Source organism: Ailuropoda melanoleuca, chromosome 14, assembly GCF_002007445.2.
Source record: "Ailuropoda melanoleuca isolate Jingjing chromosome 14, ASM200744v2, whole genome shotgun sequence".
Taxonomy (NCBI): Eukaryota; Metazoa; Chordata; class Mammalia; order Carnivora; family Ursidae; genus Ailuropoda; species Ailuropoda melanoleuca.
The window spans coordinates 38,811,300-38,824,583 of NC_048231.1; the positions used below are offsets into that span (position 1 = coordinate 38,811,300).

Consider the following 13,284-nt stretch of genomic DNA (forward strand, 5'->3'; position numbering starts at 1 on the left):
CTGAGCTGAAAAACACAATTACCATAGTAATTAATAATAATTATGTTAAAATATAAGTATCAGGGTAGTAGTCTGCTTATTCCCAGTTGGCATTTTAAAGCATGTGTTATATAAAATTTTTTTGTTCATAATTGAGAGAGACAGAAAATGGACGTTAGGCTTTATCAGATCACTTTAAAATGTATAATGTCACAGCTACGCCCTGACAAAACAGTTGTCACTGTCAGAATCTCCTCTAAGGACCCGTGTTAAGGAAGGGTGGGGGCAATATTTCTAGGTGACTAATAGTCCGTATGACTAAAATGCCGGACAGGATTTTTCAGATCCTAGGGTGTATCCAGGGAAGATAAAGCATACGAGTACTCAATCTGCTGGAATAAAATGGGTGTTGCTTTTCTCTGCAAACCCTCTTTAATAAAGCTGCTGAAAATTAATACCCACGGTGACCAACTTGTAGGTTGGGCTACACATTCATTGTTTTATGGTGTGTGCCCAGGAGAGAGCCAGTGTTGACCACAGACAGCGTTTAGATGCTTTAATGGCAGGAACCAAACGGGTGAAAGCAAAATGTAACTGTGTTTAGGTTTGAGTTAGTTCTTAAATACCGACTAGTTTAGCAATAAGATGATTTTATTACATAGGAAATATATTTTTATAGTTTTAAGATATCTTATGAATAACCCAGGTTATTTTGGTTCGTCTTTTTTTTCTGATTTTAGTAGACACTTAAGGCACTAGTCATTTTTTGAGCTAAGAGTTTATTCTAAAATGGAATCATTTACTTTTATGCCCTATTATACCACACTGATTTTTTTTTTTTTTATCCCAAGACTTTATTATAGGTAGGTTGGGTTTTTTGCCTTTGGTTGAGTCACTGGTTGTTTGCTGTCTAACTATGGAGGAAAAAGTAGTGGAGTGTATTAACCTGAAAGAGACTTAAGTTTTTAAAAGGGGGTAACCTGTAGGGACCTAAAATTCACTTTTAATTCAAACGGGAATAATTTCTAAGTTCAAAACTTGAAGAGTGCTCTGTTTACTCCTAAGCAGTTTTTAGAGCAAGCACGTTGGTGCGCAGTTGAGCAAGGTTGGTTTGACTTACACTGGTTTTTAGATTCTCGACCAATTAAACACCCAGTCAGCCGCTCTCCTGTGTATGTCCAGTGCTGAGGGTTAGTAACCATGACTGAGAGGCGCAGCCCCACCCCAGAGCCAGTGGTTTTGTGGAAAGACCCACTCAGGGGCCCCCGGTGCAGGAGGGACACAGGTGCTGGGAGAGCAGGTGCTGATGTAATGACGCTGGGGAGAGGCGGCGGCCGGGAGGGGGCGACGCTGAGGGCTGCCTCCCTCGCCAGGTGCACTGTGGTTCCCATTTAGGGAGGAGGGGTCTTCACACAGAAAAGAAAATGACCATCCAAGGTCACACAGTCCTCACGTGGTCCGGCCAGAATCCAAACCCAGGCAGTTCTGTTTGGTATCTTTAAAACAAAACAAAAACAAAACGACTTATTTTAAAATGGAAATTTGGGCAGTTTGTAGAACCTTTTACCACAGGGTTATACTTGGGTCTTTCCCAGTGCCTTATCGGCATTCATCTGTTTCATTGGCCTCTTGAGTGTGACAGTTTTGTGCCCAGGGTTCCGTTTCTTCATTTTACATATATTTGTCAGTTCCGCTAGCACGCCATGCCAAGCAGGTCCCTAACTCACAACATGAAGCAGGCTCTGTGGCCCGGCTTCAGGAGTTCACAGCCCCCTGAGGGTGGGTGGCACAGTCAGGTAAACAAATAAATCAATCCAATCATTAAACTGATTGGTAGTCCCAGTGGGTTGGATAGTTCTCTTCTATTAAATAATCTAGAGTTTGCAATTAATATGGTAAATTAGCATATCCTAAAAAAGTTCAAGCAGAGAGGAACATACTGTTGAAATCTACGTGAAGTCTTCTGTCTGTAGAAGGAGCGAGCCTCACCTGAACTTGACGGCTGTAAATTTAGCTCGATGACTTAAATCCCGATCTTCTGGTGCGGTCCGACAGAACTGCCCGTGTTGGTGGCGATGTTCTCCGTGCTGGCCACATCTGACCGTGGAGCACTTAATATGTGGCCAGTGCAACTCAGAAACTGGAGTTTGGAATTTATTTCGTGAGAGTTCTTTCAAATTTAAATAGACATGTGTCTGTGGCTACTGTCGAGACGGCGCAGCTCTGGGCTGGGGTCAGTGCTTTCTCAGAGAAGGGCTGGGTAGTGCCGGTGTACCTGGGAGACGTTGCAGGTTCTGTTCCACACCTCTGCAGGAAAGCTCATGTCACCGTAAATCAAGTCTTACGAAGTGCCTACAAAAGTCATGCTTACACTCTTGCTCTAGTCCGTTAAGTGTCCAGGCGCACTGTGTCAGACAAAAACAGTGCACATACCTTCATTTGAAAATACTTCATTGCCAGAACATGCTAAGCATCGCCTGAGCTCTCAGCAAGCCGTCATCACTGACCACAGATCACTGGAGCAAATATAATAGTAATGAGAAAGTTTGGTATACCGTGAGAATGATCAAACTGGGACACAGGCGCAAAGTGAGCAAAATGCAGTTGGAAGGGAAATGGCGCCCACCGACCTGCAGACCTTCAATTTGTAAGAAACACAGTATCTGTGAGGCACAATAAAATGAAGTGTGCCTGTAAATAAATATTTTTGGCCGTGAAAGCAGGCATAGGCAGTACGTTAATGACGAGGCATGCATGTGTTCCAGTAAAGCTTTATTTACAAAAGCAGGTGGCAAACCAGATTTGGCCCGTGCGACCCAGTTTGCCCACCCCTGTTCTAGACCATTCCGTGAGTTTTTGAACAGCCTGTTAGTGTAGTAAAATATGTCACTTCCAGAGCCAGGTTTAAGGCCAAAACAATGTTAATGGCCTGAGAGGAGAGCGTTCTTGACCCTTTTCCAGCTGCGTGAATCCGGCCTCAAGGGAGTTAACTGCTGGTGTCTTGTTCTAGCTGTTTCTTAAACTCACTCAGTTGATGAGTCTGTCTTTGAAGGACTGAGAAGTAGCCGTGGCCCCGTAGGGAGCTCAAGAGCAAAGTACTCCTTTTGTGGGAACCCATTTTTCCTGGGATGTTGAGGTCTAACTGCAGAAGTTTGTTTTCTCACGAGTAAAATGGGCCAGAAGCTGTGCGGACGTCAGACCCCGTCTGGCGGCTCAGCCGGCACTGCTCCCAACACGCGTGCCCGACACAGGTGGCCGGCCGGACATCCGACCCTCCTGCGTGATGTGATCACTGTGGGGCGGTGCCCAGCGGTGTCCACATTCCCCCAACGTTTCGGTGGTGGCCAAAAACAAAAGACCTCTCGAAAGCTCAGGCCCGTGACCCTCTCTGCGCCTGTGCCTCAGATCAGCTCAGGAGTTCTAGTTCACAGACATCTGGATGCCGTGCACCTGTCCTTCTCTCTGAAGTGACTTTTTAGAAATACACCTTTAAAGCTTACCTGGCGTGATCCTGTATGCAACATCGTGTCTGTCGTATTCCTGAGGGTGTGTGGAAGGTAACCAAAGTAATGGAGCTCCCTTGGGGTGGGGGGTGTTTGCGTCAAGTCCACATGCTTTTTGTTCATTAGTCTTCCCTCAACTTGGGTATAATGTCTTCTGAGGGTTTTCAGATCATGATTCCTGCCTTGCAGCAAAAGCTGAGCCCCCAGAATTTTTTCACTGAAGTATGAGGAATGGGAGAAAAATAAAGACGTGAGGTTGACAACCAAGAAAATGGTGTGTGTTTTTAAACCTTGCACGAGGACAGACTCCTCCCAGGCCAAGTGGTTGGGTTGCATCCTCCTTCTCGTCTGGTTTCTGGTTCCATACGTCAAATGCAGTTGCAAAGTGGCCCTCTTCTAAGCAGAAGGCACTCTGCCAAACGGAAGGAGCTCTCGAGAACACTGAATCGTTCCTGCCAGCATTCCTGCCTGGGAGGTGTGCAAGCAGGACACGTGCCAGCGTCTTCCCTCCCCAAGGTTGCCAGCCTGTAAGGCCAGGGCCCCTGCCCCTCTTGCCGGCTCCACGTCCCCAAGCAGCTGCTGGTGGCTGTCCCGGGAGGAGAGGCAGCATGGATGGAGCGTGCGAGGTGAGGGCCACGTCCTCTCGGAATCCGTCCAGCATCGTGAAGCGTTATCCCCACTTTGTTCTAGAACAGGGGAGCCTCTTGCCCAGGGCCACAGAGAATGAAGGAGTCAGAGTCTGAGGTCATGCTCTCCCCTCTGCCCCATGCCAGGGTGTCGAGAGGGGAATGTGGAGCTTCCATCCCATGCACATTCTGTTACTGTTCTCCCTAGTGTGATGTGTTTGCGTGTCTGGAGTTCAGAACTCATTTTAGGTCCACCTGAGAGCCTGCAGCACTGCACCCATCCGTTCTTGGTGTGACCCCCCTCTCCCCCGCTGTCCTGTTTCACCAGCTCATCTGCCCCATGTTGATTATGGGCTTCATTTTTTGGCCTCTTCCATGAATCGTAAGCATCCTGCGGAAGGTCACGGTCGGCTGGCTATTTCCCGTGACCTCTAGCATCGTCCCTAGAGTGTCAGCACTCTGTTGGTGGTGGATTGAAAATATAAAGCAGTTTCTCTGAAGGACCATTCAGATACTATTGATTTGGTGTATTTTCTATCTGATTACTTGATCAGTCAAATACTTCTTGTCAGGCTCATGAGAAGCTGTCCAGGGGAACTGGTTCAAAAGGTGGACACAGGTGACCATTCTGTGCTGGGCCTGGCTTCAGACTAACCCTCTTCCCTAGCAGATGGAAATAGGACCATCAAGCATGTGGAGATGTGGAGAACTCTAAAACGGGGTGATTAGTTTCTCTCACTCATGTACTGAAAGGAAAGTCTTTTCTTTTCATCTTGAAAGGACACTGACTGGAGTCCCTGAGGGCAGAGAATTAGAACGGGGGATGTCTGGTTTTGCTTTTGGCCCTTGAATTGTTCATAAATCTAAAGCCTTTCTATTAAAAAATAATAATGAGACATAACAAATACAGTAAGTGAATCTATATCAGATCTTTGTTCTAAAAAAAAAACCTGTAGGGGCGCCTGGGTGGCACGGCGGTTAAGCGTCTGCCTTCGGCTCAGGGTGCGATCCCGGCGTTATGGGATCGAGCCCCACATCGGGCTCCTCTGCTATGGGCCTGCTTCTTCCTCTCCCACTCCCCCTGCTTGTGTTCCCTCTCTCGCTGGCTGTCTCTGTCAAATAAATAAATAAAATCTTTAAAAAAAGAAAAAACCTGTANCTGTAGAAGACATTTCGGGGGCAGTTGGAGAAACTTGAGTGCAGAATGATAAAGGGATGCTGTGGGATCGACTTAGTTTTCTGGGCGCAGTGAGGGTGTGGCAATGGTGGAGGCACGGTCCTTCTCAGGGACTGGAGATGGATGACTTAGCAGTGTGGAATGACAAGCTCTGCAGCATTCTTGAAATAACACAGCGGAAAGTAACCATAAAGCAAATACGTTAAAATATGAACAACTGTTGAATCTAGGCAAGTGGGTATCCAAGTGTTCATTCAACTTCTACGTAGGTTTCAACTGTTCCATAATATTAGAAATATCCTGAAAATGTTCTGCTTTAGAAAAAACGTACAAGCAAATTTAGTTATTCGGAAATTGTTTCCTAAACAGTGAGCAGTGGTCTTTAGGTTCAAGCATTGGCTTTTCCTTTTTTTGCCTTTATTCCACTGTTGACAAATCAGTGGCTGTTGGTGGAATAATCAGGTGAGGGTTCGGCCATGGGGGGCGGGGCAGCGCTGCCGGCGCCAGCGGGCACAGCTGCTAACTCACAGTGGCCCCACGGACAGCAGCACCATCTCACAAAGTGGTATTTTGGGGGTGTACATACACCTTTTTTGATGTTTATTGGCATTTTTATTGGTCTTTTAAAGCGTAACAGCCTTTCAGACACACTTGCAGATAAAACCAGGGTTCCCTCTGAATGGGAAAGGCAGGGGTGCGCTGGGCTCCCCACCCCCCACCCCTGCACTGGCTGGCGGAGCCATCCTGGGCAAGTTGACTCACTCTGTCCCTGAAAATGGGAATAAGATGCCCTGCCTCTCGCCGCTCTGGGTTTTATGAGGGTGAAAGGAACAAATGCATATGAAGTGCTTAAAATGGTCCCTGAAGCCTTTCGAGGCTCCCCACTTGTCACCCCTTTGCTTCCTGGACTTTGGAACCCAGCATCTTAACCACACTTTTTTCTCCCTTCCACTTTGTTACCTCTGTTGGTTGATCTTGAAGCGTACCTGCTTCTCTCTCCCTCCCCCGCTCACCAAGCCTTTCCTCCTCTCGCAGTTGGCTTGCCGGTTCACCGCCCTGAAGAAATGACCATCATCAGTAATCCTGCAGCGTGGACTGTGTCCACTTAGAGACTGTGTATAAAAGTACCCAGTAGGACGATGGCAAGCACCACCTCGGAGTAGTCCCTGTGCTCAGTCCTGCAGCTCTCTTGGGTCAGTCTGCTGGGTGAAACGGGAGATGAACCTTTGCTTGCGTTCCCCCTCCCCTGCCCCTTGTTGTTAACGCTTTTGAAGAAGGTCTTTCGATAACGTTCAGGAAGAATACTGTTTTCAGAGTCAGAGGTACCTGGCCTGCGATGAGTCCCAAACAGGGTGACTTCCCTTGTCATTTTTCCTTTAGTTGTGTTTATTTTTTTTCCTAAAGATTTTATTTATTTGAAAGAGAGATGCGTGCATGCACAAGCGGGTGGGAGCAGCAGAGGCAGAGGGAGAAGCAGACTCCCCACTGAGCAGGGACCCCCCCCCCCCCCCCCGCCGACGCAGGGCTCGATCCCAGGACCCTGAGATCATGACCTGAGCCGAAGGCAAACACTTAACCGACTGAGCCACCCAGGCACACACACCCCCTTTAGCTGTGTTTAAATGCAGGTGTGGCTTCTGAAGATCTAGAAGTTTGACCTCTGGAAGTTTACTGCCTTGTTGTCAAATCCCATTACGTTAAATTCCTCTGAATTCCTTTTTTGTGTTGAGATTTCTTTTTTTTTTTCCTTAAGATTTATTTATTTGGTTGGGTGGGGGAGATGCAGAGAGAGAGGGAGAGAGAGAACCCACAGCAGACCGCGCCGAGCACGACCCTCCGCCAGGCTCAATCCCAGGACACTGCGATCACGACCTGGGCTGAGACCAAGAGTTGAGTGCTTACCCACCTGAGCCACCCAGGCACCCCCGTGTTGGGATTTCTTAGTTGCGGTAGTATTTGACCTCACTGGGATCGCAGCGATAACCTTCAATCTTATGTTTTAAGTGTGAATGCTGTGGTGTTGGCCGTAGAGCTTGCACTGGTGAACACGGGCTGATGGGTTCTTCACGCTCTCCTTTGTCACCGATGCACGTGAACTCCTGTACTCCTTTCGGATTTCCGTCTTCTGGTTGTGTCATTCATGAGCAGTGCATTCTAATTTCAGTCTTCTGACTTAAAAGTTAGGAGAAGACTGATGTTTCACTGGGGGGAACAAGCCGAGTCTCCCTCATTGCGGGTCCCATTGTTGGTAGACCTCGGGGAGGAGGAGATGGGAAGGTATGTGCATGCTTGTGGGTTTGCTTCTGCAGCCAGTTTGGGTACATACACAGCTAGGAATTGGTTTTTTACCTTCGTGTAGTGGACCCATTTGATGACCGTGTTTTCAGAACTCTGAATCTGTGAAGGTGTCCTCAGTCTGCACAGGGCAGAGTTCACCGGTGTGGTCCGGGGGCCCCTGGAGTCCCAGGGACGCCTTCAAGGGACTGGCAAGGTCAAAACTGTCCTCACGAGAGTGCCAAGGCCTCGTGCCTCTGTCATGGTGTGGCCCTCTGCCCTGACGGTGCACAGGCTGTGGTGGGGACACCGCTCCTTCCCCAGAGCAGCCGATGCTGTGTGTTCTGTCAGGTGCCCGCCAGCCTGGCCTGGGAATGTCCTCGAGGAAGCTTGAGGTGGTTGGTGTCATTGAATTTCAACCCTGGCCGCCCGCCTTATGACGTTCTGTGTGACGGAACGCAGAGCCCTTTGGCATGCCGGAGCATGGGGGCTTGTCCCCAAAACTGAACAGCTGTGTGAGTTACAAGCTGAACTAGCCCCTTTTTTTCAGAATCAACATTCTTACTTGAAAGAACAAAAGCCAGACACACTGTCTTAAAAAGTAATGAAGTGAGTCAGCCAATTCAACAGAAATGACAGTGACACTGTTCATTGCCTGTGATAAAATTCAGGCTTGCAGGCAAAAACATGAATTTCGGAAAACGTGGGTCTGCTAGTGTGAGCTTGACAACTCCTTCCTGCTGACGATCCTGGTACTAGTAACACATGGAGCTTCATGATGTGTTCCGTGGAAGGTCTGTATAACCCCACACACCGGCACATTCCGATGAGCAGGAAACGGTACTCCTGACACACGCAGGCAGGAGAGACTTTCCAAGTGTAGGACACACCACGGAGTTTGCACGTAAAATATCCATCGGTATAGTTTCAGCGTCTGTGTTGCAACGGACTTTTGAGAAACTACCACTTGTTGGATGTTAGCATAGAATCAAAGAAGAATATCCACAATTTTTTGAAAAACTCATCAAAATAAACATATTTATGTGAGGCTGGGCTTTTTTTTCCCTTCATATATTTCAACCAAAACAGCATATCAGACAGATTGAATACAGAAGCAGAAATGCACTCATTCTGTCCTCCGTTAAGTGGGACATTAAAGAGAGATGCAGAAATGTGAAACAGTGCTATTCTTTTTGCTAATTTGGGGGAGGGGTTATTTTCGTAATATTTAGGTTCACACAAAGTGAGCCTATTCTTATTGCTTTAAGTGAATTAGTAAATATTTTAAACATTCTAAGGGCACCTGGGTGGTTCAGTCAGTTAAGTGTCCAACTCTTGATTGCAACGCAGGTCCTGATCTCAGGGTTGTGAGATCGAGCCCTGCATGAGGCTCCATGGTGGACGAGGAGCCTGCTTGGGATTCCTGCTCCCCCTTAGCCCCCTCCCCTCCTGTCTCTTCCCCTCTCTCCTTCGTAAAAAAAAAAATTATATATATTTTTATATATATTTGTATATGTATTTATATATTTTTAAGCATCTTCTAATCTGGTCTATCAGCAGATGTAACCCACATAATCCAAGCTCTCTAGGGCTCTGTGGACTTTTTAGAGTGTACATGGGTCCTGACACCAAAAAAATTAGAAGCCACTGGCCTAGGAAATGTCTCTACCTTGGGGGGGATGTGACTCTGGCCCTATTTCTACCAAGCCTCTGTATTTTTTTTCTCTTTCCCCCCACCTCAAAAAGAAAAAAGAAAAAGGAAGAAAGAAATCCAAATTAAAGTCAGTCAGCTGGTAACATGAACGGGTGTCTCAGGCCACGGTGACAAGGTGATGCCTGTGCCCCACACCTGCACCGTGTGTGGTAAAGTCCCCCGGGACACACAGCCTCCCTTTCCACCTCAGTCCGCTTTTTTTAATCTTTTTTTTTTTCTAATCTGTATGTGAATATAGCCACTTAAAAAATTTGTTTTACTTACAAATCTAAAATTCTCTCTGGCCTGATCCCCCCGAATCAGCCTCCTACCTTTCCTTTCATCTCAGTGAATCGTTTGGGGTCACTGTGTATCAGTCCAGACGTGCGTGCGTGTTCACATACATAATATATGTACATATTCCGGAAAGTATAAAATATTTTTGTTTCTTTAAGAAACGTACACTTTCTATAGGTTTTTAGTATCTGATCGCTGTCTGTGGGGCTGTGATGCCCTGAGGTTACACTGTTATATTATCCTGTGTCGTTCCATATACACACATGTGGCATAAGCTCTGAGTGTGGTCTCCCGCGTCTTCCTGCTAATTGGGCTTAAACTCTTGGACCAGGTGGGCCCCTGGGAGGAGCACCCCGGGGAGCACCTACCACATGCCTGGCATTGTCCCAGGGGCTGTCAGAGACACTTCACGCCCACAGCCTGGCGGGAGAGAAGCTCTGTGCTTGCTTTACAGGCGTCAGAAACGATCCCCCGAGCGCATCTGACCAGTGAATGCGAGGCCAGCAGAAACCTCGAACCGTCTGCCTGGAACTTAGGCCACTCCTGCCACGCCAGGCTGCCAGAATCGTGGCTGTTTATTTCTCCATGCTTGAGACCTGGTCCCAGGGAAACATTTTACTTTAGAAAGCATCGCTGACCCTTCTGTGCTCGCTCTTAAAATATTTCAGTAGAGGTTGGAAACACGGAGGCCTTGTTATTTTAGTGGCCTGCCCCTTCCTACCAGAACCCCGAGCTCTCAGATCCACGGTCAGGGCCCAACAGTCACTTGCTGGGGTCCTTGAACAAGTCTTCATACCTTCCCGAATCTGCAGTGCCTTAGTTTAAAGATGCATTAGAGGGGCGCCTGGCTGGCTGTCAGGGGAGCGTGCGATTCTTGACCTCGGGGTCCTGAGTTCAAGCCCATGTTGGGTGTAGAGATGACTTAAAAATAGATGGAAAGATAGATATGCATTTGATTAAATTACTTATTTTCAAGGGAATTGAAAGAAAGGTACTGAGATTCGTGTTTGCCTGGTGTCCCTGAGGACAAAAGCATTTCATAAGAATGAGCAAGTTCCTCCTTTTTCTTCATTCTTAGGAGAAATGCTTTGCCTTAGAAAACTTAAGTGGCTGTCCAGTGAGTAAGGGTTTTTTAAAACTCTAATAAATCCAGACACTTTTCCTCCTTGCAGTAAAGTCAGTCACAAATGACATTACAGTGAAAAGTTATTAATCTTAAAGGTAAACTGAGATTTGTACTTTAAACCAAGTTAAATTAAGATGCCCTGAAATTCTTACCTCCTTGTCCCAGCCCCCTGCTTCCTCCCCTAAAGCACTCCTTTCTCCTGTAAATCCTTTGTTTACCAGAAGAGGCCTTCACAAACTGATCTCCTAAGGCCTCACTTCCTTTGGGTCGACTTTTCTAATTCAAACAATACAATATCAGTAGCTCGAATCCTGCACTTTTTACTCCTAAATTTTGTGCATCCATTACATGTAAACATATATCAAAATATTCATCTGGAAAAGTTTTTTGCATTTAATTTTGATCTGAGTTGTAATTCTCTGTATTCAATTAACTGAACATAGATTGTCCTGCTTACGTAGGTTGGAAAAATACCTTTTGATGAGTGCATGCGTGCACGCACTCGTGTTTATTTAAAGCCAAATATCAGCCTATAAAAACCAGTGCAGTCAACAGTCTTGTTCTTCAGTGGGGGGGGGGGGGGCTTGATCATTTGCCTGTGTGAGCCCTTTCTCTATTTTAAAAAAAGGAGAGCCTCCTTTTGAGTGAAATAGAAGCTAGACCCAGAGTCCCCCAGATAATTTTCCACACCAGACTTCACATCTGAATATTAAAAACAATAATGACAAAGGGAAGTTTAAGAAGCATGTTCAGGCAAACGTTCTTTGGCAGAGAACAGGGACTTCTCAGCCAGTGGACAGCCTGCACTCTGGCATGCAGAGAAGGCGAGACCTGCTGCCCGTGTCACTGTTCATGCCAGTTAGGAGTGTGCAGAGCTGAGGCGGGGCGGCCCAGAGCTGGCGCAGGTCTGTGCGTGCTTCCTTGCATGCCGTCTGGTGCCCCAAGCATGACCGTCTTTCATGTCTTCCAGGGGCTTCCAAAACGGAGGAGCCATGAGAAGGGATGGCTGGGGGCAGTTCGGACTGCGGGCTGCAGCAGTGGGTGCCAGGGGAGGACACACACGCTGTTATTGTCTGTCATTAGTTCCCAGGAAACTTTAATCTTCAGAGCTGCTTGCATGTGTTCATTAACCATCCTCTTTCCTCTGAGGCTACAGAGAGGTATCATTAGTCTCACTTGAGAGCTGTGGAAACCCGAGTAGAAAGGTTCCCCGACTTGCCTGAGGTCCCACAGGAGCTGGTGCCAGACCGGACGAGCGCTCGGGTCTTCGGACTCCCCGTTCTGGGCTCTCGCACGCCTCCGAATGCGCACCGGGGCTGCTCTTCCAGGTTCCTCTGCCACGGAGACCCATCTGCACGGTACTTTCTGCTGTTGGGTTCCTCTCGTGCTGGAGCGGGCGGGACCGCGCGGACCAGCTCGGTGGAAGCTCTGGCGTCCTCTAGAAAAGAGACGCAGATGCTGGGTCCTGAAAGTAAGGCCGTACCTTGGGAGTACGCGGGTGTGCGTGAAATTTAACTCGGGGAGCCTCCAGCCGTGCTTCCCTTGGAGGAACTCGGACTGGCCGGTTTCTGCTTGACCTTGCGCATCCTGAGAGACTCACATGTGAGCTGGTGTTTTCAACAGCGCGGACAGGGTTACTTCTAGTGCTGAGCCTAAACTTACCACTGGTGAAGATTCCTCGGGAGAAATTCTTAGGATTTAGTACAAAATTACAGACATGGTTTGCTGGTAGTAGTATAGCATGAATGTCTGGGTGGGGAGCGGCAGCTCGTACCTGAAAACTAGCTGAAGACTTAGCATAGGCATTTGTCCAAGGGGAAACAGTAGTAAAGACAACGATTTCTTGATGGTGTATACAACTGAGGGGATGTTTACATTGTAGTAGAAAACAGTCTATGAACTCGAGTTCCTCATTTTCATAAAGCTCTGCAAATGTTTCCTTCCTCATTCTTGGCTTTCAAGGACTCTGTGTGTGTGCCCTTGTGGATTTAAGCATCGGTACTGTGCAACCCTCCATCCCTTGCTGTGCCGAATGAGGTTAAAGTGAAGACTCAAAATGTCTAGTTAAATGAGTTCATTTCAAAAGGAAGAAACCTTTATGGACTCTACCTAACACAGAAAGAAGAACAAAATTTCGTTTTGACTTCTGCCTCATGGCCACCTAAAGCTTTGTTTTGTTCTTTTGGCAAATATTTAGAAATCCCCCCCCCCCGGGGTGGTTGGCGGTATGCTGGGTGCTAAAGGTGCGTGTCCAGGAACCCAGGAGGGTGAGCAGGCCCTGTGGGCAGGGTGGGGCCTCCCGGGAGAAGCGACACTCGACACTCGGGTGAGCCCCTTGGCGGTGCCAGGATACCGCCGGGAGCCGGGGGATCAGTTCGCGCACTAGAGAGTGTGTTGGGATGGGGTGAGAGAAACCTGGGAAGGGGCTTCTCTCAAGTAGCGTGTCTTTACGGACTGGCTAGTGGAGGGCCTCAGAGTGCCGGGGGGAAGGCAGGACACGGCACGGTGCTGTGGCCCGCCACTCCTGCCAGCCCACGACGGAGGGAGGGCTCGGGGTGCCCTCCTTGGTTCCGCAGCGAAGCTCACAAAGCAAAAGCGATACTTCGGTG

The 13,284-nt window shown here is 47.9% G+C and overlaps 1 protein-coding gene across 11 annotated transcripts in view; it reads left to right on the forward strand.

Annotated features, from left to right (window-relative positions):
- Positions 1–13,284, forward strand: part of PPP2R5C (protein phosphatase 2 regulatory subunit B'gamma) — a 119,818-nt gene that overhangs the window by 28,663 nt on the left and 77,871 nt on the right. The gene's annotated exons all lie outside the window — the stretch shown is intronic.